Below are 24,085 nucleotides of genomic sequence, written 5' to 3' on the forward strand. Positions count from 1 at the left end.
GAAGGAAGAGAATTGTATGAGGTTAGGGGGTGAGGGCAAAAGGAAAAATATGGGAGCAATCCCCGGTTAGAAAAATAAATGTGTGTGCCTGGGAGTGCATGAAGGGCATCTCCCATTAAAAACGAGAATTGGCAGAGCCGATAGATTTCACCTATGCAAGATCTGTTGGCTTCGTCAATGTTTATTTAGACATGTTGCACAGCACTGCGGGCTGCTGTGAAATACGGCTTAAAGTAAAGTAAAAAACAGTACGGCACAGAGTTGACCGTGTCATAGCACTTTGTTTTTCATTAAGACATGTTGCACAGCAGCTCGTGTACTGTGCAGGGGCGTAACACAGGCCCTCGCAGCCCCTGCAGTGCAGGGCGCCCCCCTAGCTCCAGAGGGCCCCCCTTAGCAGAGTACTCTAGCCGGAGAGCTCCAGATTGAGTCCAGAGGGGGCCCCTCCACGTACCTTGCAGGGGGCCCCCCTCAAGTTTGGTTACGCCAGTGGTACTGTGCATTCTGTTTAAATGAACATTGACAAAGCCAAATAGCTCTCGTGGTATGTGATAGCTATTTGGCTTTTTTTTTTTTACAACAGATTTTATTGAGTTTTCATCATACCGGAGGGGCAAAGCCCAGCAAACAAAGCACACATGAAATGCATTAGAGAATGTCTCTGGGGATTGTATAACCCCTCCCCTACAGTCTTCAGAACATCAGAACAGGAAAAACAATCAAACATTTGTAAATCGCACTACTCACCCATGAGGGTCTCAAGACGCTGGGGGGGGTGTGGGGGGGTGCTGCTACTGCTCGAACAGCCAGGTCTTGAGAAGTCTCCTGAAGGTCAGCAGGTCCTGGGTCTGCTGCAGGTGGCTGGGGAGGGTGTTCCATGTCTTGGCGGCGAGGTGGGAGAATGATCTGCCACCGGTGGTCGTTTTGCGGGTGCGTGGAACGGTGGTGAGGACGAGGTCAGCGGAGCGAAGCTGGCCGTTCGGGGTGTAGAAGGTGAGTCATTCGTTGAGGTATGCTGGTCCGGTGTTGTGGAGTGCCTTGTGAGCGTGGGTGAGGAGCGTGAATGTGATCTTTTTGTTGACAGGGAGCAGGTGCAGGTCTCTCAGGTGGGCTGTGATGTGGCTGTGGTGGGGATGTCGAGGATGAGGCGTGCAGAGGCGTTCTGTATGCGTTGTAGTAGTTTCTGAAGTTTGGCTGTGGTTCCCGCATAGAGGGTGTTGCCGTAGTCCAGTCTCCTGCTGACGAAGGTCTGCGTGACCGTCCTTCTGGTTCCGGTGGGGCACCATCTGTAGATCTTGCAGAACATGCGGAGGGTGTTGAAGCAGCAGGAGGAGGAGACGGCGTTGACTTGCTGGGTCATTGATAGTGATGAGTCTAGCATGGACCCCAGGTTGCATGTATGATCGGTGGGTGTCAGTGCAGCTCCAAGTGTTGCCGGCCATCAGGAGTCGTCCCAGGCGAAGGGGGTGGAGCCGTGGATGAGGACCTCCGTCCTGTCCAAGTTCAGTTTCAGGCGGCTGTTCTTCATCCATTCGGCGACAGCTTTCATTCCTACATGGAGGTTGGTTTTAGCGGTGTTGGGGGCCTTAGTGAGGAAGAGGATCAGCTGGGTGTCGTCGATGTATGAAATGATGTTGAGGTTGTGCGATCGGGCTATGTTGGCGATCTGTGCCATGTAGACATTGAAGAGTGTCGGGCTGAGGGTTGATCCTAGGGGTACGCCGCAGAAGATCTTGGTTGCTTCAGATCGGAATGGAGGGAGGCGGACACTCTGGGTTCTGCCGGTGAGGAAGGTGGTGGTCCAGTCCAGGGCTTTGTTGCGGATCCTTGCGCTGTGGAGGCATGTGCGTAGGGTGTGGTGGCATCCGGTGTCGAAGGCGGCCGAAAGGTCCAGGAGGATGAGGGAAGCGGTTTCTCCATTGTCCAGCTGGGTCCTGAGGTCGTCGGTGGCGGCAATGAGGGCAGTTTCGGTGCTGTGGTTGCTGCGGAATCCGGATTGGGACTAGTCCAGGGTGTTGTTCTCCTCGAGGAAGCGGGTCTGCAGAACATCAGACCAGGAAAAACACCCATTCCCCCTCCCCCTTAATGCACACTAAGCATACTGCAAGAACATTGCATGTAAAGGCCAACAGAATTTCCAGCCACATCTTTTGAACATTGGTACATTAAATAGGTAAATCATTCACCACCAGTCATTCGATGGGATCAAGGGCGGCGGTCTGTGACATTGAGGGCAGGTCTATGCCCCTGTACTTAGCCCACCAAGACCAAATCTTCCCATACTTCTGTGGGCACCCCCTCGCCTAAAACACTACAATCTCAGCTGACATGCACCTGTCCAGGGCCTTTTTCCTGGCGGTTATACAGGGCGGGACGTGTCCTTCCAGTGCTGGGCTGTGTCCCGCTTAGCCGAGGTGAAACCCAGAAAAAAAGGTGGCGTTTATACTTGTGGCCCCCGATGTCTTCTGTGCTATGTAAGAGCGCCAATCTAGGGTCCGACAGGATATCCCACACCAGAACACGCCCCAAGGAAGACAAAACGCCCGACCAGAAGGGCTGCAGTGTCCCGCAACTCCACACAGTTTTCAGGAACGACCCCTCGTCCGTATCACAGCGGAGACAGACAGGGGACTGTGTTGCCCCCATCTTCCAAAGACGGAGAAGCGAGTAGTATACCATATGATGGTACTTAAATTGAACTAGCCTATATATGGTGGAGATGGCGGCGTACCGAGGGATGGCCAGCGCCTCGGCCCAGTAGTCGTCAGTAAGGGCTTGCAGGTCCACCTCCCAAGCCTGCTATTTGGCTTTGTTAATGTTTTTTTGTGTGACCTGTGCGAGGAGTGGGGGCTGAAACATTACACCAGAGCTGCCGACACCTGGCAAATGTGAGGATGATTTCGTAAGAACAGTCAATATTTAATCACAATACCACTCAGTAGATAAATATTCAGAGAAACCCAATTTCCGCACATTTTTTTTTTTTGGGCACTATATAGTTTTATCAGTAAAACTCTATGTCTGAGCAAAGTTAGTGGCCACCAAATGTACTGTTTGTCATTGACATTGAGCTACCACAAGATGATTTAGTTACATTAAAAAAATCGTCCCTTCTCCTGTCCATTGAAGTTAGGTGGATCGCAAGCGTTTGTTTTTCTAAATAGTCGGTTGTAGTTCTAAAACATTTGGGAATCACCACACTAGAATATATAAAACACAGAATTACTTTCTATTACAAATGAAATGCATGAGACACAGCATGCACAACATGAGTTGAAAGTATAATGAGGGTTCCCCCATTTAGCCTCAAAGAAATCTAGTGTGAGCACTGTGAAATAGTTCATGGAAAAGGTTTGTTCAAGCTATATTGACCTATCGGATCACAAGTGTTCCCCTCTGGCAAAATGAACTTATGTTATAAATCCACAGGACCTAACCCTTTAAATCTAAAGAGCTAGAGCAAAGACTGCTGTTTCAGTAAACCACTGGAAGTAGCATGTATTTGCAGAGGAGGAGGAATCAAAACAGAAAGTTCAGAGATCCTATCAGCTCACTGTGCTTTGATATTTTCCCTGTGCTACGCAAACAAATGATGGACGGAATGCTGAATAAATCATACATTTACCCAAAATCAGGGGATCTGGATTAAATCCAATATTCTTTTGCTCACCATGCCACCCTAGTTTAGACCCAGTAATTGAGCAGGGTCAAGACTAATTTGCATATGGCCAGGTCTAAACTGGAATGGCGTGGCATGCAAAAAAAACGATGGATTTAACCCAGATCTGTGATTGGGGGCAAAGTTTGTTTGGTTCAGCATTCTGTCCATCATATGTACTTTTTGATATTTTCCCTGGTATTCTTAGATCTTCAATCATGGCTTTATAAAGAAAACCCAAAAAAGCTAGACCCCGAATGCTAAACAAAAAACAGTCGCCTAGTTCTTCTCCCACTTCACTTAGTACACCTTCAGACAGCTCTTTTGCTAAATTAGAAATGCGTTGGAGATGCTTTAAAAGAGAGATAGCATTTCCGGTTAATAACGTGCTCTCTTTCCTGACAGAAACTTGTAGACACAGGACATCCAAGCGCCAAAACTAACAAAACAAAGCAATAGGTAGCAGTAGGCCTGACGTGAGCCCCTTGCCGACTAGGGGAAACCAAGACCAGCAATCAGGAACTGGAAAAAACACTCAAACCCCGGGTACCAGAAACAATACTTATTGGATCCAGTGAAATAAGATACTGGGCATTAGGGAAATCACCCTGGGCCAAAAACAAACAAGAATTTCAGAGCCCGATAACAAAAAAAGCAAAAGCTAAGCTAGGAACAGGGAGTCTCGGGCCCAGAAAAAAATGTCGCCCACCCCACGAAAAAAGCAACATGCCCTGCAAAAGAAAAGCACCAGGCCCTAAAATATAATAACCCAAGGTCTGGAGAGGGGGTGGGAGGGTTTAAAAGTAGTGGACATAGCCTTCAAAGACATGCACTCTTAGAGGCAATTTAGCTATTGACCAATCTGCCTTTGTAATCTTGGCAACACCTCAAAAACCAAATCATTCATGCAATGTGCAGTATTTATATAAAGTTTCGAGGTTTAGTGGTTAATCTTAAAAGATAACACTCTGTCTGTGGAGCACATAGAAAGGTTGTCAAAATACATCTACCCCTATCCTTAAGCCACTCCAACAACTCCCTTCGCATTCCTCTAAAATTGTGTTGCATTTACCTTCAGAAGAAAAAGTAAGGTTATCAAGAAATCGCTGCCTTTTTCCGTGACCAACAAGGTTAGCCCTGTCCGCTTCCCTTCCTTCTAAGGACCAACTGATCTTGTTTGTGGAAGGGAAGCTTGTCTAGATAAATCCATTTCACCCATGGATAACCCTGGTCTGAGTAGCAGTTTATCCAACCAAGTTCTCTTCTGATCTCCTTCTCGCCTTACGCCCTTCTTGTCAGGATAAATTCATACATTTGTCCGACATGCATTGGATTAAACATCAACTGGTAATCTGTGGGGGATCGGGCCTGCTCAGCAATACTCACTGTGGACCGGGGGGGGGGAATGTCGACCACAGATGCGGGGACATTCAATGTTTTGTAAAATACCCCTCACACACCAACAGGCCCCTTGGTGTCATGCTTCATCATTGGGGCCTTCGCACCCCTCTAACGGGATGCGGCGTGCTGCGACCTACGACTACGTGGGAGCACTTATAGTATGGACTATGTGTGGTGCGTGTGGTGGAAGTGGTAGGGTACTTTATGAACAATGTGAGTGGTGGGATGTGGTGAAGGTTAAAAAGTACCTGGCTCGTAGGTGTTAAAGAAAACAATTTTATTCAACCTCGGGCTAGTACTAGTAAAAGAAGTGCAGTTTGAGGTAATCAGCTGTTGTGATTATGGACAGTACCTCTGGTGTGCGTCAACATGTTTCGGAGCTGGTGCTCCTTCTTCAGGACGGGGGCACAACTTCCCCACCTTACTCGCGTTTTTCTATTTTGGGATGGCTTGTCAGAGCAAGCAACGGAGTGAGATGTGCTTCTCTCGCTCTCCGTCCTCCCGGGGCCCATCGACAAGCTTCCTACTGCTAAGGGGCACAAGTTATCAGTCCTGGGCACTCCCGATTTCAGCCAGCACCTGGTAACTGCTATCTAAGCCCGCCGCAGCCCGAACAGCGGTGATCAGTGCTGCCGGACCCCCAGGGACATGTACGATGCGTGGCCAGCCTTATTTTGTCTCCTGAGGCCGCCATGCCTCTGACACGCTACACCGCTGAGGAAAGCCTGCCGCATGCCACGTGTGGCGTGCGGATCCCTGGTGTTGAAATGGCCATTTTTCCCTGAATTTTTTCGCTTTTGTGGGAATCAACATGTCATGTGGATGTATTTCAAATGCAAATGTTAAATGCTGTGCGATGGTGTACGGATGTATGACGTTACAACGCATACTTTTACTCCGCATACCATTACAACGCGGTATTCACAACGCATACCACTACAACGCATAGCGCTTTGGGGTGCTGGATAGTTGTAAGTATAATTTACTATTCTAACTCCAGTCCCCGTGGACCCTAGGGAAGGTGTTGGATAGTAAATTAAACTTACCTCTTATCCTAGAGCGCCCCCCAGCGCTATGCGTTGTAATGGTATGCGTTGTAATGCCTGCGTTGTAGTGGTAGTGCGTTGTAAAAAATGCGTTGTAACAGGTGAATACCATGGTGTACGCACCTATATCTCCCCCATGGTAGAGGAATCTATAGGCCATGTGTGGTGCGAGATGCAGTGATACATGTTGCGCAATGGCGTGCGCAGAGTCATTTTCACCATTGTAGAAATGCACCTTTGTAATATGTCACTTTAAAAATGGACGACATTTCTGTCTGCTTGTGCCGCCTGACTGAGGTGGGTTAGCGGTCTAGTGTTTGAAGTGACAAGGTGCTCTACACTCCCCCCAGTGACAGTGAGGCTGGAACTGCCAGGGACCTTCTAGAAGCATCCAGCTCCTTCTGGTAGGTGGGAGGAGGGGTGTATATGTAGAGCAGTAGAGATGCCATGTGCTCAGACTGAGCATGGACCCGAATGAGAGGGGACACTCTGCCAGGAGGTACCGTCGCATGGGACTGTGTGCTGGCTCCCTGAGCCCATCTGTACCCCTCTGCTGTCCACAGGGCCAGTGAGGACCTTTGCTGGAGTGAAGACCTCTGTGTCAGGAGGAGTGCCTCTAGGAGCTGCTTTCCTGTACTGATGAGTGCCCACTGTCTGCTGATCTTGCCCAGCCTGGCCTGCCTGCTCTGCTGCCCTAGCGCCTCGTGAGTGCTATACTTTGATTGCCTGCACTCCACGGAGGTGAGGAGCGTGGGCGCTACTCCCACGGGTGGGACCCCGGGAACCGTGAGTCACCTAGCGCCTGGTGAGTGCCATATTTGGAGTGACTGGACACTTCCTGCTGCCTAGCGACTTGTGAGGGCTGCAGCGCTATCCAAGTCTCCAGGAATTTTCCTGCCGCGCCTAGCGCCTTGTGAGCGCTGCCACCAGCCCCTGCCCATGAGAAGAAGGTGCGTGGGTCCTGCAGCGCGGTGCTGTCAAAGCTCTACATTTCAATTCCCCTGCGGGTGTGCTGCATTGCGGTGCTGCCAGAGTGCCATATTCGCATTGACTGTGCTCTGGTTGCTGCCAAGGCGCTACAACTGTGCCCAGGAGAAGAGGAGCATACGTCTGCAGTGCCGGGATTTTAAAGCGCTACTGGGAGATCCGGGCACGTGGGATACCCCCCCTGTCTGCTTGGTTGATAGTTGGCAGCTCCAACGTATTGGGGGGCATTGTACTCCTCAGGAGAAGAGAGAGAGGAGTGAGAGACACTCCTGCCCAGCCCCAGTGCTTTGCACAATTTGCTTTTGCTCTTTTTGCAGCCAGCCTTGACTTTGCGGGATATAGGGCATTTGAGCCCCAGAGAGAGGCCTGTTGGCCTGGGGCCAGTTTCAGAGTGTTGTGCCCCCGATTGGGGCAAACTGTGTTTATGCTGGCGAGGCCTATTGCCCCATATGATTTCTTGCATAATATTGTTGCATAATGTATTTGTACCTAGGATGATAACTAATGCTTTTCCCTCCGGTTTGTAGTGCTGATTTAGGCCAATGTGACTTATATAAATGTTTTTATGCATAATGGGCCTGTGGTTCGTGATAAGATTTTTCCCCTAATGCTCTTATACCTAATGGGGTGTTTGCGTTTTCATGGTAATGTGGGGTTGCTCAGGATTCCGGCCTAATGGGGGCGATTGTGATTGATGCTCAATGTAACGGATGCTTAATGCGTCTAGATGCCTAAGGTAGATGCTGAAGGTTTTTATCCCCTAGTGCGTGCATTGCTGGTGTCCTGTATACAGTGCTGTACCTGAGCTGATGTGGCTTATGCCCCGCCTAAGGTGGTCTACACCTGATGAGAGTATCCCCTATGTTTCCATGCCTAATGGTTATGCATAATATGTTTTTAAGCATATTGAGACGCCTCATGCAAGTTTGCCTAATGTCATGTGAGTATGCCCAATGCTAATGTGCCTGCCAATATCGGGCTATGGTGATCTAGGCCTATGTCTGACCCATTATGATTTATGCCTAATGATATTGCAGTTATGCCGCAGGTTTAGGCCTAATGCTTTTACGCCTACTGAGAGGCCTCAGGCAAATGTAATTCATGCCTAATACTATTGGGATATTGCCAAGTGCATGGATGTGCCAGTAGGTACTGGCTGCTACCCAGTTATTGCTGAGGACTTTATCTTTATTCGTTGAACTGTGTGATGATGCTGGCAGTGGCCCTGTCGTGTAAAAAGTCCACTGTAAATGGTTACCTGGTGCCAGTTGGCACGGTGTTCATACCTGTGATAATATCCTAACGTGTTCTGCATAATACATATGCTGTTTTTCTTTCACCTAACCTGGTGTGGAGTCTCTTTTTGTAGTGTGCCTGGTGTGACGCCTGTGTGTGCTGCGGAGATGCTTTACACATGTCCTCTGGAGTTTGTCCCGCCCGCTTTGCACCAAGCTACCCATTTCTAACACCTGGGGACCTCCGTCTCTGTAATCGGGGGGGGCAGCCCCTCCTGCTACTGTAACTTTCCAGAAGCCGCCAGACGTTGGGGGAGCCAGTGACCCTGCTGCCCAGGGCTGCATCCCCCGCTCCCACAAGCACTCGCCATTATAACTAGGGGCAACTGCAAAGTTCGAGGGCCCAGGGGCCGAAGATGGAGATAACAGGGGGCCCAAATCCCTCCCCACTGGAGCTGATGCACTGCTATCATTGTGGGATCTGACTGAACCTGAACAAGGACCTCCCCGTGACTGCCTGCTCACATCGGCACTACGGGGACCGTAAGAGACTGTGCAGGACTGCACTGACGCAGAGGCATATCCTGTGGCCCAGCTGAGTGGCATCAGCACCTGGGTCGTGAAAGCGGAGCTCACCATGTCACCTTCTGGAGCGGAGCGGCACGACTACATAGCCAGTAAGTGTGGGACAACAGCGGGGGCAGGCATAGGCGTTAGACCATGAGCCAACGCTGGCCAGCTGAACCCAGGGACATGTCTACCTAGCCCTGACACACGGAAAGGGCACTGACGGGAGGCACTCCTCTAACAGACCCCCAATCTGCTACGGCACAGGGAGTGCGAACACGCGCAGAGGGAAGCAAGAGCCCAGAGGCCATAGTGGAGGGCTCGTGGTGGTGAGACTCGGAGTCAGCTTATTGGGGCCTGCGAGGTGGAGCGTTGCGAAACACAGAGAGCAGTGGGCACAACTGCAATTGCTGATTCGGTCCAAGTTGCCCGCAGAGCCAAGGGACAGGCCTGCAATGCTAGAGCTAGAGCACAGAGACCCAACAGGCGAGCCGTGTGGAGAGAGTATGCAGACGAGATCTCTGCCAGAAGAGAACTTTAGAAGCAAATTCCAACTGCTGGCAGGTCCCTTCACTGGCAGCATCTGCCCACCCTGCGAATGACACGTACCAGGCCTGTGGCCCCCGCCAGGAGCACTCGTGCAAACCCTACCACTCCCCTAGAACTAGCAGAATCTTGTGGCAACCACTGGCAGCATCCTCCCACACGCGCCCGAGTCTCTGGGCAGAACACCAGAGACGGGGGTAGTCCCTCTGACTGGTTTCCTGAAGGAGGCCCAACCAACCTGTGCGGATAGAGATAACGTGTGGTGGGACCTGTGGTGGGGGTCTGTTAGAGGAGTGCCCTGCGTGGTTTTCTCCTGCGCAGGCCTGCACAATTGTGAGGTACATCAGGGGATCTCACTGCCTGGTGGCTTTACCCTTTGCTATGCCACGCTCTAATGCAGTCAAAGACAATCTGGTGATGTCTCTATGGAGCAAGACCCCACAGCCAGAAGCAGCAACTTGGTTGAGGCCTCGGCACCGATGACTCAAGGGTATATTGACCGCTTTTTACAAGAGAGACGAACTGACATCTTCTCGCTTAAAGAAGAATTTAAATTGGGCCTACACGACATACGGAGAGAGGTGTCTGAAATCGGAGACAGAGTGGATTACCTAGATCGAACGGTCAACGCCAGACCAGAAGACCAGGAGATGCTGTGGAAACGATTAAACGCACTGGAGGATCAGCATATCGAGCTGCAAACCAATCAGAAGGACCTAGAAAATAGGAGCCGCCGCAACAACATCCGTATATGAGGAGTGCCACCTGGTGTGGAAGGCACGGATATCATGACCTTTACAGCGGAGCTACTCCAGGCGGTACGAGGCAACAAGGACACATCCCCACCTGCCCTGGATCAGGCCCACCGAGTTGCAACGAGGACAGGACGAGCAGATAATGGTCCAGACATCTTAACCAGAGTGCAATTTTTCACGGAAAAAGATGCAATTATGCAAGCAGCCAGGGGCAAGACAGAGCTTAAATTTCAAGGCCACACAATCCAACTTTGTCAGGATCTGTCACCTGTGACCCTCCAAAAACTCAGCGACTTCAAACCCATCACTGTCAAGCTGCGTACCAAAGGTATCCACTATCAGTGGGGCCACCCTTTTGCACTTCTATTCCACTGGGAGGGCATGTGCCGCTCAATACACTCGATGGCAGAAGCCAAGGCATTACTGGGGTTACCGGACGATCATCCGACAAGAGATGAACCACCCCACCCGGGTTCCTCAAGACGTGATCTTAAACCTAAATGGGCTACAATCCCCCAGCGTTGACCAAACGGACAACACGCAGAACTATCATCCCAAGATGCGAAGAAAAACATCATTAAACATCTACGCACCCTCAGCAGGGAACCTTCCTTGACCACTCGACTGCTTGCGAGTACAATGCACAGAACATACTACCACATACCCCTCTTATCGAACTATCACTGAAGATGGGCCTCTAGGGGGTGGAGGGGCAGTGGACCTTGATGATCGGGTTCCGTTGTCCCTCCTGCGTTGCTGATGGCCACCCCCATAGACTTTCTAGAGGGTGACCTCCAGCTGGATAGGTACGCCTTGGAGCATATCTCCACAAACAGAAGAAGTCCTAGTTGGACTCTGTTGGTCCTCTGCTGTTATTTGTTGTATTTTGTTTTTCCTTGCAGGTTGCACACTAAACAACGTAAGGCAAAGGCGAGGGGATACTTACTATTATAAGCGGTTGGGAGGGGATGGCGCCAGGTATGGCGGATAATGCCTAGTCCTGAGATGGGCCTTACACAGGGCTACAATCAAGCTGGGAAAACGTGCAAGGATTGATCACAGCAAAGACAGGGGCGTAGGATGCTGGGATAGCCTTTTCCACCCTGGCCAGCATGTGTACCCCCGTCCCGCTGTCAGCCTATCCAAACAAACCCCTCAGCGCACTCGTTGACCACCCACTCACCATGGGTGATCTCAAGCTGCTCTCCCTAAACATGCGAGGGTAAGCTCCCCGAACAAGCGGAAACAAATATGGCGTTATGTGTTGCAACATGACCCAGATGTCCTAATACTTCAAGAGATCCATCTGGTAAAGCCTGACCTTCACCACATGACACACCCAAAATATCCTAAGCTGCACTGGGAATATTTAACTTCTAAAACGTTAGGAGTGAGTATCCTCGGTAAAGCTAGCTTTTATACCTCTGTATTCAAAGAGACAGGGGATAGGGAGGGTCATTACCTGTCTCTTCAGCTACTCCGGTGGCAACAAAAATTAACACTGCTCAACCTATACTCGGAATGCTTCCCAAGACGCGTATATTAGACACATCTTACAGGAACAACTAGATGGGGTGGAGGACGACATAACAGTCTACTGGGACTTTAACTTTGCCTAAGGCCCCTCCCTAAATAGAAGTAATGCGACATTCCAGAATACTGGGGCTATGTCTGCACATGTAAAGAGGGACATTGATGACTGCGGGCTGATCGATGCATGGCGTTATAAACACCCTGACGTGAGAGGCTACTTCTTTCACTCACATGTGCACGCTTCCTATTCTCGCGTTTTGCCTTTGTCTTCACTTCCATCCTATACCGCCTCGACACAGAGGAACTCTCAGACATCTCTATCTCCAACCACGCCCACCTAGAACCCACCTGGGATACTTGTGCATCCTGCCCTGAGCACACCTGCGCTGGCGTTTTACCCCACACCTTCTGCGCGATCCAGTGGACATAGAAGAGATACGCAAGGGAATCACTGACTATTTTCTCCTCAGTGTGCTACCTGAGATCTCCCTGCATACACTTTGGGACATGTTTAAACCTACCATTAGGTGCACAATAACGACAATCACTATAGCATGGGGGCGGGAGGCGAAACTGGTGGAATCTAAACGTACAGCTGAGATTAAGCTGCTAGAGCACCTGCACAAGGCGACCCCCACCCGAAGAATCAAAAGGCAATTGGCCTTGCTGCGTGGTCAATTGCGCTCTCATCGCACAGGCAAAGCAGAGTGTACCCTTCTGTCCCTACGTCAGAGATACTATGAGGGTGGTGATAAAGTAGGTAAGCTCCTCGCCCATAAGCTGCAGCATCTGCGCGCTAGGTCACACATTGCCAAAATACAAGTAGAGAGCACAGACTGGGTTGCTGCAGAGAGAGACAAACTAGAGGGTTTCAGGAACTACTATCAGGAACTGTACTCTCGTGAAGAACCTTCCCCCACAAGGCATCACTCATTCCTCTCTGAATGTGACTGGGAGCCCTTATCTCCACACTATTCTACCCTCCTAGACAAATCCCATCACGGCAGAAGAACTGCACGATGCAGTTCGGAACTTCCCCTTAGGCAAAGCTGCCGGACCAGACAGGCTTCTGGTACTCTTTTACCAACTATTTCTTCCCCAGTTGCAAGACCACCTCCTACTCCTGTTCAATTCTTTCTCACAAGACACTGGTCTCACCCCCACAATGGCGGAGATCTCTCTTATACTCAATACAGAACACCCTGGGTCTTATACAGGAGAGTGAGAGAGGAGTGAGTCAACCAAACGAAGCAAAAACTAGGGTACCAGTGTTCCGCGTGGGAGCGAGATGTCCTTCTACCAAGACCCATCAATCACCCAATGTGATGTCTCATCATCTGGGTTTAGGTATCATCCCATCAAGGAAAACCGATCTGTGAATTGATCGGAAAAAACCTTGACTAAGAGGAAGACTATGGGTTGACTGGTCACCCTACATAGTACTTGCTCACATCCAGAGACTCACTTAAGAAGGTGAGAGGATCAGAAGGGTATAGGTAGAGAATGTGAAATGTGCAGCACAAAATAAAGTGAAAAAGGTGGTTTCTAAAAATGACTAAGGGGTACTTATAACAACTTTATTCATCAAGCCCCCTTGCCATTATTAAAAAGCAGAGTGCTGACGCTTGTTGTTTCCAAGACGTCAAACAGTGTAAAAGGTCGACATGTTTCTGCCCTCGCTAAGATCTAACTGTATCGGGGCATTCTTCAGGACCAAGCTATAAACAAATACAGCTGCTGCTACAAAAAGTGAAAAGTATAATAGTGCGAAAATAATGTACATATACTCCACCGGTAATGTCCAAATTGAATGATTAAGGATACATTAACCGGAACCTGTAATAGATAAGAAAACATCATGTGTGTGTCAAACAATGCTCCATAATTACACTCATACATAATTACGCGCACTCTTACTCACTCTGTACTTGCGTCAAAGGACGCTTGCGCATTTCTAATTATGTGGTGATACTCAAAAATGGTTTATCACTTACCCATAACAATTGGGTGTCGCCCTCACCTCTACCTGGCACATTACTCAGGGAAGGGGTCCCGCTCTAAAATAAGGACAAAAAAACACATAGTCAGTGATGTATCTACATCACGACTACAACGTCTTATGTTAACTCCACTCGCCCCTGGCTAGGGCCAATAGACAGTACAGCGCATCAGATCCAGTCCACAAGGGGTACCCATCATTAATCTAAGCCACCACTAGTCAAGGGGTGTCACGTGGTGTTGTCTCCATAGTAGCACACGTTTACCCACGTCACCCCTCTCAGTATTTCATAAACCTCTCTGTCTAAGGTAACCTGCTGTTGATTAAAAGGCAAGTGAACACAGTTTAAAACAGAGAGAAGTATAAGCTGAATCCTGGCTAGATTTCTAATGGGGCATCAAGTTCCCACCAATGGTCCAGCGTGCGCCTGCTCGATCAACAGAGTCTAAGTATCTCTTGTAAAAGAGACTCACCTATCCGTCGGTACCCCGGGCCGTCAGGAGTAATGACCGGAGGTACCGACGTTTTCCTCTGCAATGTTTTTTAAGCGGATCGGCAGGCTTTCCCGCGTCGCGGGGTCCTCTTCACATAGGGCGTCCGCGGCTATGCCTGCAGTGCTCCGTTGGCACCGCGCATGCGCGCGGCGACATGCACTACACCTTCTATGCTCAGCCAAAGTCGCGCATGCGCAAGGCACCAGACACTGTGCAGCGGACATACTCAGTAAGTGGAACATCATACTGAGCATGCCCGAGTCGTGCTACTGTTCTCTCCATGCCTTTGGATTTTTTCTTTTTATATCGGTCAACTCGCTGTGAGAGTGTGGGCAAGATCAGCGAGAGTGGGACAGAGATCCCTTTCCCTAATAAAATGTTCGCCAGCACTTACTTTTGATTGTGAAGTCGTTATCATAGGGTAAATACCCATTGGGTTAGCTCACTCTCATTCTCGTATGTAGGGATTTTGCCTAATGTTAACCTACAGTCTGTGAATAATACTATTTTTCACATATGGGATTAGTGGTGAGTAATGCGTGTTAAATAAGTATTAAGTATCTAGTGGAGATTTTGTACTTGAAAAAGTGGCAGCCTCAATAGTCTGCAATAGGTTCTAGAACGTCTCTCTATAAAAGGCGCTATTCTTTAGGTAATTGTAAGGATTCGTGAGATTGCATCAGGTTTGGTTACTCCTTAGCAAAGGGACAAATGACAGATTACCTCCCCTACTATTTGCATGGCAATGTTATACCTAGGAGGTTACTATATGTCAATACCACCATGGTTGGTGTTGTTCAGATACCATGTAGATGTATACAGAAACGGTATTTTCTGAGGTATGATGGTTTCATTTATTGTAATGCCAGCCACGGAATCTCTTCATTGAGCCCATCCACATCTGTACGTAGTCGGAACACCCAGCGCTGTTCGCGCTGTAGGAGAAATTTCTGAATATCCGTGATGTGAGTAGGAATAAACGGTTTCTCTAGGATCACCCAGTGTAGTTCTGTATCCGAGTGTCCTGCCTCTATATAGTGATTAGTTAGTTTGGTGGCACTTTTTTTACACCGAATAGTACTGCGGTGTTCGGAAATTCTCACCTTGATCTTTCTAGATGTCATCCCTATATACCTCTTTTTACAGGGACAAGTGATGAGGTAGATGACCCTCTCAGTGTTACAGTTTGTGTGTTTGTTTAGGGTCCAGGACCTGGCCGTCCCTATGTCTATCTCAGTGGTATGACTGGTCAGTGGGCAAACCGAACAGTTGCCACATGGGAAGTGACCCATCACAGGTGGCAATCCCCATATTCCTGGTTCCGTGGGGTCCTGCTTGTGTTCACGTGGTCTCGTATGTACCAACCGATCTTTGACATTCATACTTCTTTTGAATGCAAACAGCGGAGGGGGTAATGTCTTCCCTCCGATTTCCAGAATCTTCCAATGTTTTAGAATACTCTTCTTCACGGCATTTGAATGTCCTGAGAAGGTGGTTACGCATGTCATCCTTTGTGTACCTGTTTCATCATTAGGTGTTAATCTGGGTTCCAGTAGCGCGTCTCTATTATTGTTGGACGCTCTTTTCAATGAGGCTTTGATTGTTTTCTTCGGGTACTGCCGTTCCTGCAACTGTCCAGAGAGTGCTGCTGCATTTTCTTTGTATTTCGCACTGTCAGAACTGTTCCGCCGAACTCTTAGAAACTGTCCAAAGGGCAGATTTTCACGAAGTGCCTGGGGTGATAACTCTGAAAATGTAATAGTGAGTTCCTCGCCATTGGTTTTCTATACAGTTCAGTGCTCAGATGCCCATTCTGAGAGTAGATGTTAACATCCAGAAATGGGAGATTTTCCTTGGAGAATTCACAGGTAAAATTCAGGAATTGGTTCCGATGGTTCAACCAATTGTGAAATGCATTTATAGTCTCAGCTGTTCCTCTCCAGATGACTAGAACGTCATCTCTGTAAAGTTTCCAAGTCACAATGTGGCTCAGAAATGGGTTAGTGTTACAAAATATATGAGTCTGCTCAAAATGATGAACATAGAGGTTCGCCAGCGATGGAGCAAAACACTGCCCATGGATGTGCCAGATACTTGGAGAAACAGGTCTTTACCAAACTGAAAAAAGTTCTCTTTCATGGCTATGGATGCACATGCCATAATAAAACTGACCGGAGTCATGCTGTCCAAATCAGTCTGTAGCAGGAGTGTTTCTATCACAGAGAGAGTTTCGTCCTGAGGTATACATGTATACAAGGACTCCACGTCGAAAGATACGAGGAAATCCTGGTCTTCATCATACTGCATGGTTGTTAGTAGACGTAATAGATCTTTGGTGTCCTGAATGTACGTTGGCATTTGTTTTACTAGGGGTTTCAAGAAAAAATCCACAAATGTGGACAGGGGTTCCAATAAGGAGCCTATCCCCGAGATAATGGGCCTTCCTGGAGGAGGTGTAACTCCTTTGTGTATCTTTGGTAAGATGTAAAAATAAGGAACCACCGGGTGTGTGGTAACCAGATATGCTGCCTCTTGATCAGTAATCCAATCCTCCTCTTTGGCTTCTTCTACCATTCTCTTGATAACAGCACTGAGTCTATGAGTGGGGTCCATTTTTAGAGGACGATAGAATTTCTTGTTGTCCAGTTGTCTCTTGCACTCATTGTCGTATGTGTCTGTATCAAGGATCTCGGTCGCTCCCCCCTTGTCTGCGGGTTTGATGACAATTGATTTGACAGAGTTAATCGTGCTAGGTGTTCACGTTTTGAGAGATTGTTGTATTGTTGATGGGTAGTGTGGAAGATCCGTTCTGTGTCATTAAGTACTGCTCTTTCAAAAGTCAGAACCTCAGGTGGAGTGAGACTTTGCGGCGGATTGAATGTTGACTTATTACGTAGACCGGTATTCTTATCCTTGGTTTGGTCATCGTCCTTGGCCGTCTCATCTTTGAAAAAGGCACGCAGTCTAATTTTCCGAAAGAAGGCAGCCAACTCGAGTCTGGTCTCAAAAGCATCGCCTTTGTGTGTAGGCACAAATCCAAGTCCTTTCTCTAGAACCTGGGTCTCATCTGTTGTCAAGACGCGTTGGCTCAGATTAACGATTAGACTCGCGCCGTGCTCGGTCCCTGTGGAGCCGATTTTTGTTGGTTGCTCCTGGTTCGTGAAGACGGTGGAGGGCTCCAGTGTACAATGGCCTGTGTTGGTCGTCTCTTGCCTCTGGAGCGGCGTTGGCCCTGGCCTAAAAAATGCTGCTGTTGTGGGTAGTTGGTGAATGGTTGGTAGGGATACATTTGTCCCGGAAACGGTGGATGAGCAAAATCATATGGACCAGGTGGCCACCACTGTGGTGGAGGAGGTTGTTGAAACTGGTTTCCTCTTCTTGGTCCTCGCGATCGACGATTCCCACCCCTCCATTGGTTGTTAGCAGAGATCTCTCTTATACCTAAAGTGGGGAAAGACCCTGCACAATGCTCCTCGTACCGCCCAGTAGCCCATCTCAGTATGTATGCCAAGCTTGTTACTAAAATACTAGCTACCCGCCTTGATCCGTATCTCCCTGCCCTCTTTAACGACACAGGGCTGATAACGTCCGGCGTATAGCCCATTAAGTAGGGTAGACTGGACATATCCCCAAGCGGTACTACACAAAATAGGCCTTCGATCGACCTTCATCAAAGTCATGGCGTCATAAATGCTCCGACCGCCTACATTCGACTAAACGGAGGGCCACAATTTTGATATCCCTGCACTGAGGCACACAATAAGGATGCACACTCTCACCCCTACTCTTTGCTCTAGCAGTAGAACTCTTCACTATCCGCATGTGGGACTCAGATGGGATTAAAGGTATACCCTTTGGCGGCCAGATGCAGAAGATCAACTTGTTCTGTTCGTAGATGGCCTCCTCCTTACTCCAACTCAGCCAGACACCTTGCTCCCTAAAATTGTAGAAATCTTGCAGACCTTTGAGGCTGTCTCTGGCTTCAAGATCAACATGACTAAGTAATTTGACCTTGCCTCATGGTCCTGGATCAACTGGTCCTCTTTTTGTTGCTCGATCCTGATGGACCTACAGAGGTGGAAGCCTCTCCGTATCTCCTCGCTAGGACGTGTTAACGCCATTAAAATTAAAAAATTTCCGCGGGTCCTGTATATGTTCAAGACATTTCCCACATTGATCCCGCAGGAGGCTATTCAACGCCTCCAGAGTGACCTGCGTGCCTTTATATGGAATGGGAAGCAACCCTGCATAGCTCACTCGCTTCTGATGCTGCCGTACGACAGGGCGGCTTAGCGTGCCCAAACTTATTGGAATATTATTGGGCTGCACATTTGAGCTATATCCCCGAGTCGGTTGTATGCGAATGTGAAAAGCACTGTCTTCACATGGACCGAGTGGTAGAATGCCCAAACAAGCCCTCCCGTGAAGCGCTTAAGTCGCAACTCCGACCAGGACGGTATTAGAAATCTGGAATAGAACAGCCTGAAGTGGGGGCTTACCACGTTCCTGTCCCCTAATAACCCCATAGCGTGCAACCCTGACTTCCTCCCATGCCTGTGCAAAACTCACATTTTGCAACTGGGCAGACGGGGGCGCCGGACCCTCAAGGAGCTTTTCGTGGGAGACACCATTAAGTCTTTCGAAGACTGTAGGACCGAATTCGCACTCACGGCCACAGCCTCCAGCTGTGGCATTGGGCATTACACCCAGGGGTAGATGCGGAAGCTGTTTACCCTTTCACCCTTTTAGAGAAGCTAGTACGTGCCTTCTATAGCACCAGAGGGCTGATCTCAACACTCGGCCCCCAGCTGCACCCATATCTATCAAACCACCTGGCACAACGTTAGCCCCTAGGGAATAACCACCAAACAATGGGAAACACTATGGCATGGCATCCCCAAAACCTATTGCACTCTCTCCTCCTGTGAGACTGCGTATATACTGATGGTCCAATGATATCATAAGCCTGCCTGCCTAGCTGCCATCTATCGCACTGTCTCTAGTCTATGCTGGCGCTGTGGAAAGGAAGGAACCCTGTGCCATATATGGGGGTCATGCAAAGTGATTGCTACATACTGGAAGGAGGTCCTGGGACATATGAAGGGCATCATCGGCTTCCCACTTCCACATCTGCACCACACAATTCATCTCCTTTTTGTTGTATACACTCTACAGGTAGACACCGAGCCTTGTGCTTTTTCTTCGCCCATATTATTTAAACAGACTACTGGTAGCGTCAGCCTTCTCTGCTGTGCAGCAGCAAACTCGGGTCATGTGGGGCAGGAGGCTTGTTGGCTGTAGAGATTTCTTACACCAGGGGACAGCTATCCTTCAGCTCTTTTTCCCCTGCTGCAGAGTCTCCTAAGCACCTTTGATATGCCCTCTCAGATCCACCCCAGCTTGTAGAGTGCAGGATATTAGATTTCCTCCACCATTTGAAAATCCATCGCGTCAGACTGCTGGGGCTTACTAATTGTTAAAAAGGGCTACACCCTGCTTTTCTTTTTGTCTCCACCTGTTATTCCCTTAAATCAACACTTCTGTCTTGTGTGAAAGGTGCCTTCAAGCTTGTACCGAATAATTCTTTGTGCCGAAGAAGGCTGAGACCGTAGGCCTACACTGGACCTAATGGCCATTAAATGCCTTTTTGAAAAAGGACATATTCAAAAGGGTCACTCTGGCTCAGATCCTATCTGCTCTGAATCCAGGGTACTGGATCATTTTCCTGCACTTTTAGGACTCCTCCTGCAGTACCAGCGACACTAGCTGCACAGATTCATAGTGGGGTTAGAACACTTCCAATTTGCTGTGCTACTTGTCAGCCTAACCTCAACTCATTGGCTGTTCACATAAGTGATGACTGTGGTCACAGGTCATCTGCAGAGGTCGGGGTTACATATATTCCTGTACCTCGATTACTGACTTCTAAAAGGGGCTCACCGCAGTCAGTCACAGACCAATTCCAGACAACAGCCATGCTCTTGACCTCCTTGAGGTTTTCCAGACCCACCTAAGCCCTACATAGAGGATTCCTTTAATAGGCCTGTCTTGGACAAGGTAGCATTCAAAACCTTTCCTCCGCCTTAGTGTATTGCTTCGCACTCCCAAATAATAGAAAATACAGCTCTCCTACACGAAGACACACACATGGCGAAGCAAGAAACACCTGGAAAGGGATTTCACTCTCAAAAAATGAGGCACATCAAAAGACATTTTTCAGACTAAAGCGTGGGGTTTTATTTGTGCAACACTCTCTAACAGAAAGGCTTTCCCAGATGTCAAATGAGACAACATATACATGTGTGTGTGCGTGTGTATGTATATGTATATATATATATATATATATATATATATATATATATATATATATATATATATATATATATATATATATATATATATACTCACCTTGAGAAAGAAAAAAACGGCTGTAAGAGACACTCACCGATATAGCGAACCAACTGCATGATGGGATCTGCAGTCCACAACTAAGAAACAGCTGAGTGTTCTCTGACGAGAATTGGTGCAGGTGTGCCCCACGCTACGTCAGGGGGAGGGGCAAAATAAATAGAAGGAAATCTTCAACTTTGTAACATCGGAGGCATCTGAAGAGGCTACCGCCGAAACGCGTCATGCCAGTAAATTCGAATAAATGGATCCTTGGAGACCTGCTGTGCCCCCTTATCTTTTTCGAAGAAGGAAGCTTTTTTGCATATTAGCGTGTGTCAGTGTCACGCACAGAGGACCCTTCCAGAAGTGCTCTGCGTGCAGTGGCTCGACCCGGACCGCCCCACTTCCGATGGAGGCAGAGACTCTTGCTGCCAGCTGACAGTCCGTGACTTACACTGAGAGACTGAGTCACTTTACCACCATCTCCAAAGCTTTGCCAACAGCGTGATTGTGAGGTTGGAAGTGCAGGACTCAGGAATCGTTTGTTGCCCAGCACAATGCTACACATTCAAACTGACTATTCTTCAGCCACTCACCTTGAGAAACAAAAATCCGGCTGTCAATCAATCACAATCAATCAATCAATCACAGCATTTATATAGCGCACTACTCACCCGGAGGGTCTCAAGGCGCTAGGGGAGCGGGGGTCCACTACTGCTCGAACAGCCAGGTCTTGAGCTGCTTCCTGAAGGCGAGGTGGTCCTGGGTCAGGCGGAGGTGGGTCGGGAGGGAGTTCCAAGTCTTGGCGGCCAGGTAGGAGAAGGATCTTCCTCCTGTGGTGGCTCTTCGGATCCGGGGGACAGCGGCGAGGGCGTGGCTGGTCGAGCGAAGATGGCGTGTGGGAGCGTAGAAGTTTAGGCGGCTGTTGAGGTAGGCTGGTCCCTGTTTGTGCAGGGCTTTGTGTGCGTGGGTGAGGAGACGGAAGGTGATTCTCTTGTTGACCGGGAGCCAGTGCAGATCTCTCAGGTGTCCGGAGATGTGGCTGTGACGGGGATGTCCAGGATGAGTCGTGCTGAGGCGTTCTGGATCCGCTGGAGTCTCTTCTGGAGTTTGGCGGTGGTTCCGGCGTAGAGGGAGTTGCCGTAGTCCAGCCGGCTGGTGACGAGGGCCTGGGTGACCGTCTTCCTGGTCTCGGTGGGGATCCACCGGAAGATCTTACGTAGCATGCGCAGGATGTTGAAGCACGACGAGGAGACGCGTTGACTTGTCTGGTCATGGGAAGGGAGGAGTCCAGGATGAAGCCTAGGTTGCATGCGTTGTCTGTTGGTTTGGGTGTGCTGCCCAGGGCGGGGGGCCACCAGAAGTCGTCCCAGGCGGAGGGTGAAGATCCCAGGATGAGGACTTCCGTCTTGTCCAAGTTCAGTTTCAGGCGGCTGGTCATCATCCACTTGGCTACGTCTGTCATCCCTTCGTGTAGGTTGGTCTGGCGGTGGCGGGGTCGTTGGTGAGGGAGAGGATCAGCTGGGTGTCGTCGGCGTAGGAGATGATGTTGAGATTGTGTTGGCGTGCGATGTCTCCGAGGGGGCTCATGTAGATGTTGAAGAGGGTTGGGCTGAGCGAGGAGCCTTGAGGGACGCCGCAGATGACTTCGGTGGCTTCTGATCTGAACGGGGGGAGGCGGACTCTCTGTGTCCTTCCGGCGAGGAACGAGGTGATCCATTCCAGTGCCTTCTCCTGGATTCCGACGTTGCTCAGGCGCTGTATTAGGGTACGGTGGCAGACAGTGTCGAAGGCCGCGGAGAGGTCTAGGAGGATAAGGGCCGCTGTTTCTCCGTTGTCGAGCAGGGCTCGGATGTCATCGGTAGCTGCGATCAGGGCGGTCTCGGTGCTGTGGTTGGCCCGAAAGCCAGACTGCGAGAGGTCGAGGGATCCGTTCGACTCGAGGAAGGCGGCCAGCTGCTTGTTGACGGTCTTCTCGATGACTTTAGCAGGAAACGGGAGCAGCGAGATGGGGCGGTAGTTCTTGAGGTCGGTGGGGTCGGCTGATGGCTTCTTTAGTAGAGCGCTGAGTTCGGCGTGCTTCCAGCTCTCCGGGAAGGTGGCGGTGTCGAAGGAGGTGTTGATGATGTCCCGCAGGTGGGGTGCGATGACAGCGTTGGCCTTGTTGAAGACGTGGTGAGGGCAGGGGTCGTCGGAGATCCGGAGTGGATGGAGTTCATTGTGCGGATGGTGTCTTCGGTGCTGATCGGGGTCCAGGCGCGGAGGGTGGTGGTGGGTGACGGTGGTTCAGTCGTGGCGTGCGCCGGTTGAGAGCTGAAGCTGTTGTATATGTCCGCGATCTTGTTGTGGAAGTAGGAGGCGAGGGAGGTGAAGGGGTGATGTCGTTGTTTCCGGCGTTGGGGTTGGAGAGCTCTTTCACGATGTTGAAGAGTTCCTTGCTGTTGTGTGCGTTGTTGTCCCGTCGTTCCTTGAATGCCGTTTTCTTGGTGGCGTGGATCAGTTGGTGGTGTTTTCGGGTGGCGTGCTTGAGGGCAGTCATGTTGTTCGGTGTTGGGTCTCTGCGCCAGGCTTTCTCGAGGGCTCTGCAGTTCTTCTTGGAGCTCTTGAGTTCGTCGGTGAACCATGGGGCTTTCTTGCTGCCGGGTCTGCTAGGCGGGGTCTTCAGAGGGGCGAGGTCGTCTGTGCAGTTGCTGATCCACTTCGCGAGGTTGGTGGCCCCCTGGCTTAGGTTCGTTGCACTGGTGGGAGGGTTCGTGCTCAGGGAGGTCGCGAGCTGGTCGGCTGTGATCTTGTTCCAGCTTCTGCGTGCAACCTGTTGCTGGTGGTGGTGGATCGTGGTCCTACTGAAGCTGAAGTGGACGCAGCTGTGGTCCGTCCAGTGGAGTCCGGTGGCGTGGCTGAAGGCGATGTCCTTGCTGGATGAGAAGACGGGGTCTAGTGTGTCCGGCGTAGTGGGTGGGGGTGGTCACCAGTTGCTTGAGGCCGAGGTTGGCGAGGTTGTCCAGCAGGGTGGTGGTGTAGCGGTCGTTGTTGTTCTCCAGGTGGAAGTTGAGGTCCCCGAGGAGGATGTAGTCAGCGGAGGGGAGGGCGTGCAGGCTGATGAAGTCGGCGATGTCTTCGCTGAATTGTGTGCGTGGTCCCGGGGGTCTGTAGATGAGGGTGCCGCGGAGGGTGGTCTTGGGGTTGATGTGGAGCTGGAAGTGCAGGTGTTCGGTGGGTGCGAGGGTGTCGTCGGTGTTGGTCGTGATGCGGATGGTGTTCCTGTGGACGATGGCGATGCCTCCTCCTGTCTGGGTGATGCGGTCCCTCCGGATGATCTTGTAGCCGTCCGGAATGGCGATGTCGGGCGCTGAGGAGGCGCTCATCCAGGTTTCCGTGAGGAAGGCGACGTCTGGGGCTGTGGTGTCGAGCAGGTTCCAGAGCTCGACGGCGTGTCTGTGGACGAAGCGGGTGTTGAGCAGGATGCACTTGAGG

General features: G+C 50.0%; 1 protein-coding gene across 1 annotated transcript in view; it reads left to right on the forward strand.

The window, feature by feature from the left end:
* The window catches only part of SLF1 (SMC5/6 complex localization factor 1), a 754,058-nt gene that overhangs the window by 2,137 nt on the left and 727,836 nt on the right, over positions 1-24,085 (forward strand). The window lies entirely within an intron of this gene.

Source organism: Lissotriton vulgaris, chromosome 3_1 (genome assembly GCF_964263255.1).
Source record: "Lissotriton vulgaris chromosome 3_1, aLisVul1.2, whole genome shotgun sequence".
Lineage (NCBI taxonomy): Eukaryota > Metazoa > Chordata > Amphibia > Caudata > Salamandridae > Lissotriton > Lissotriton vulgaris.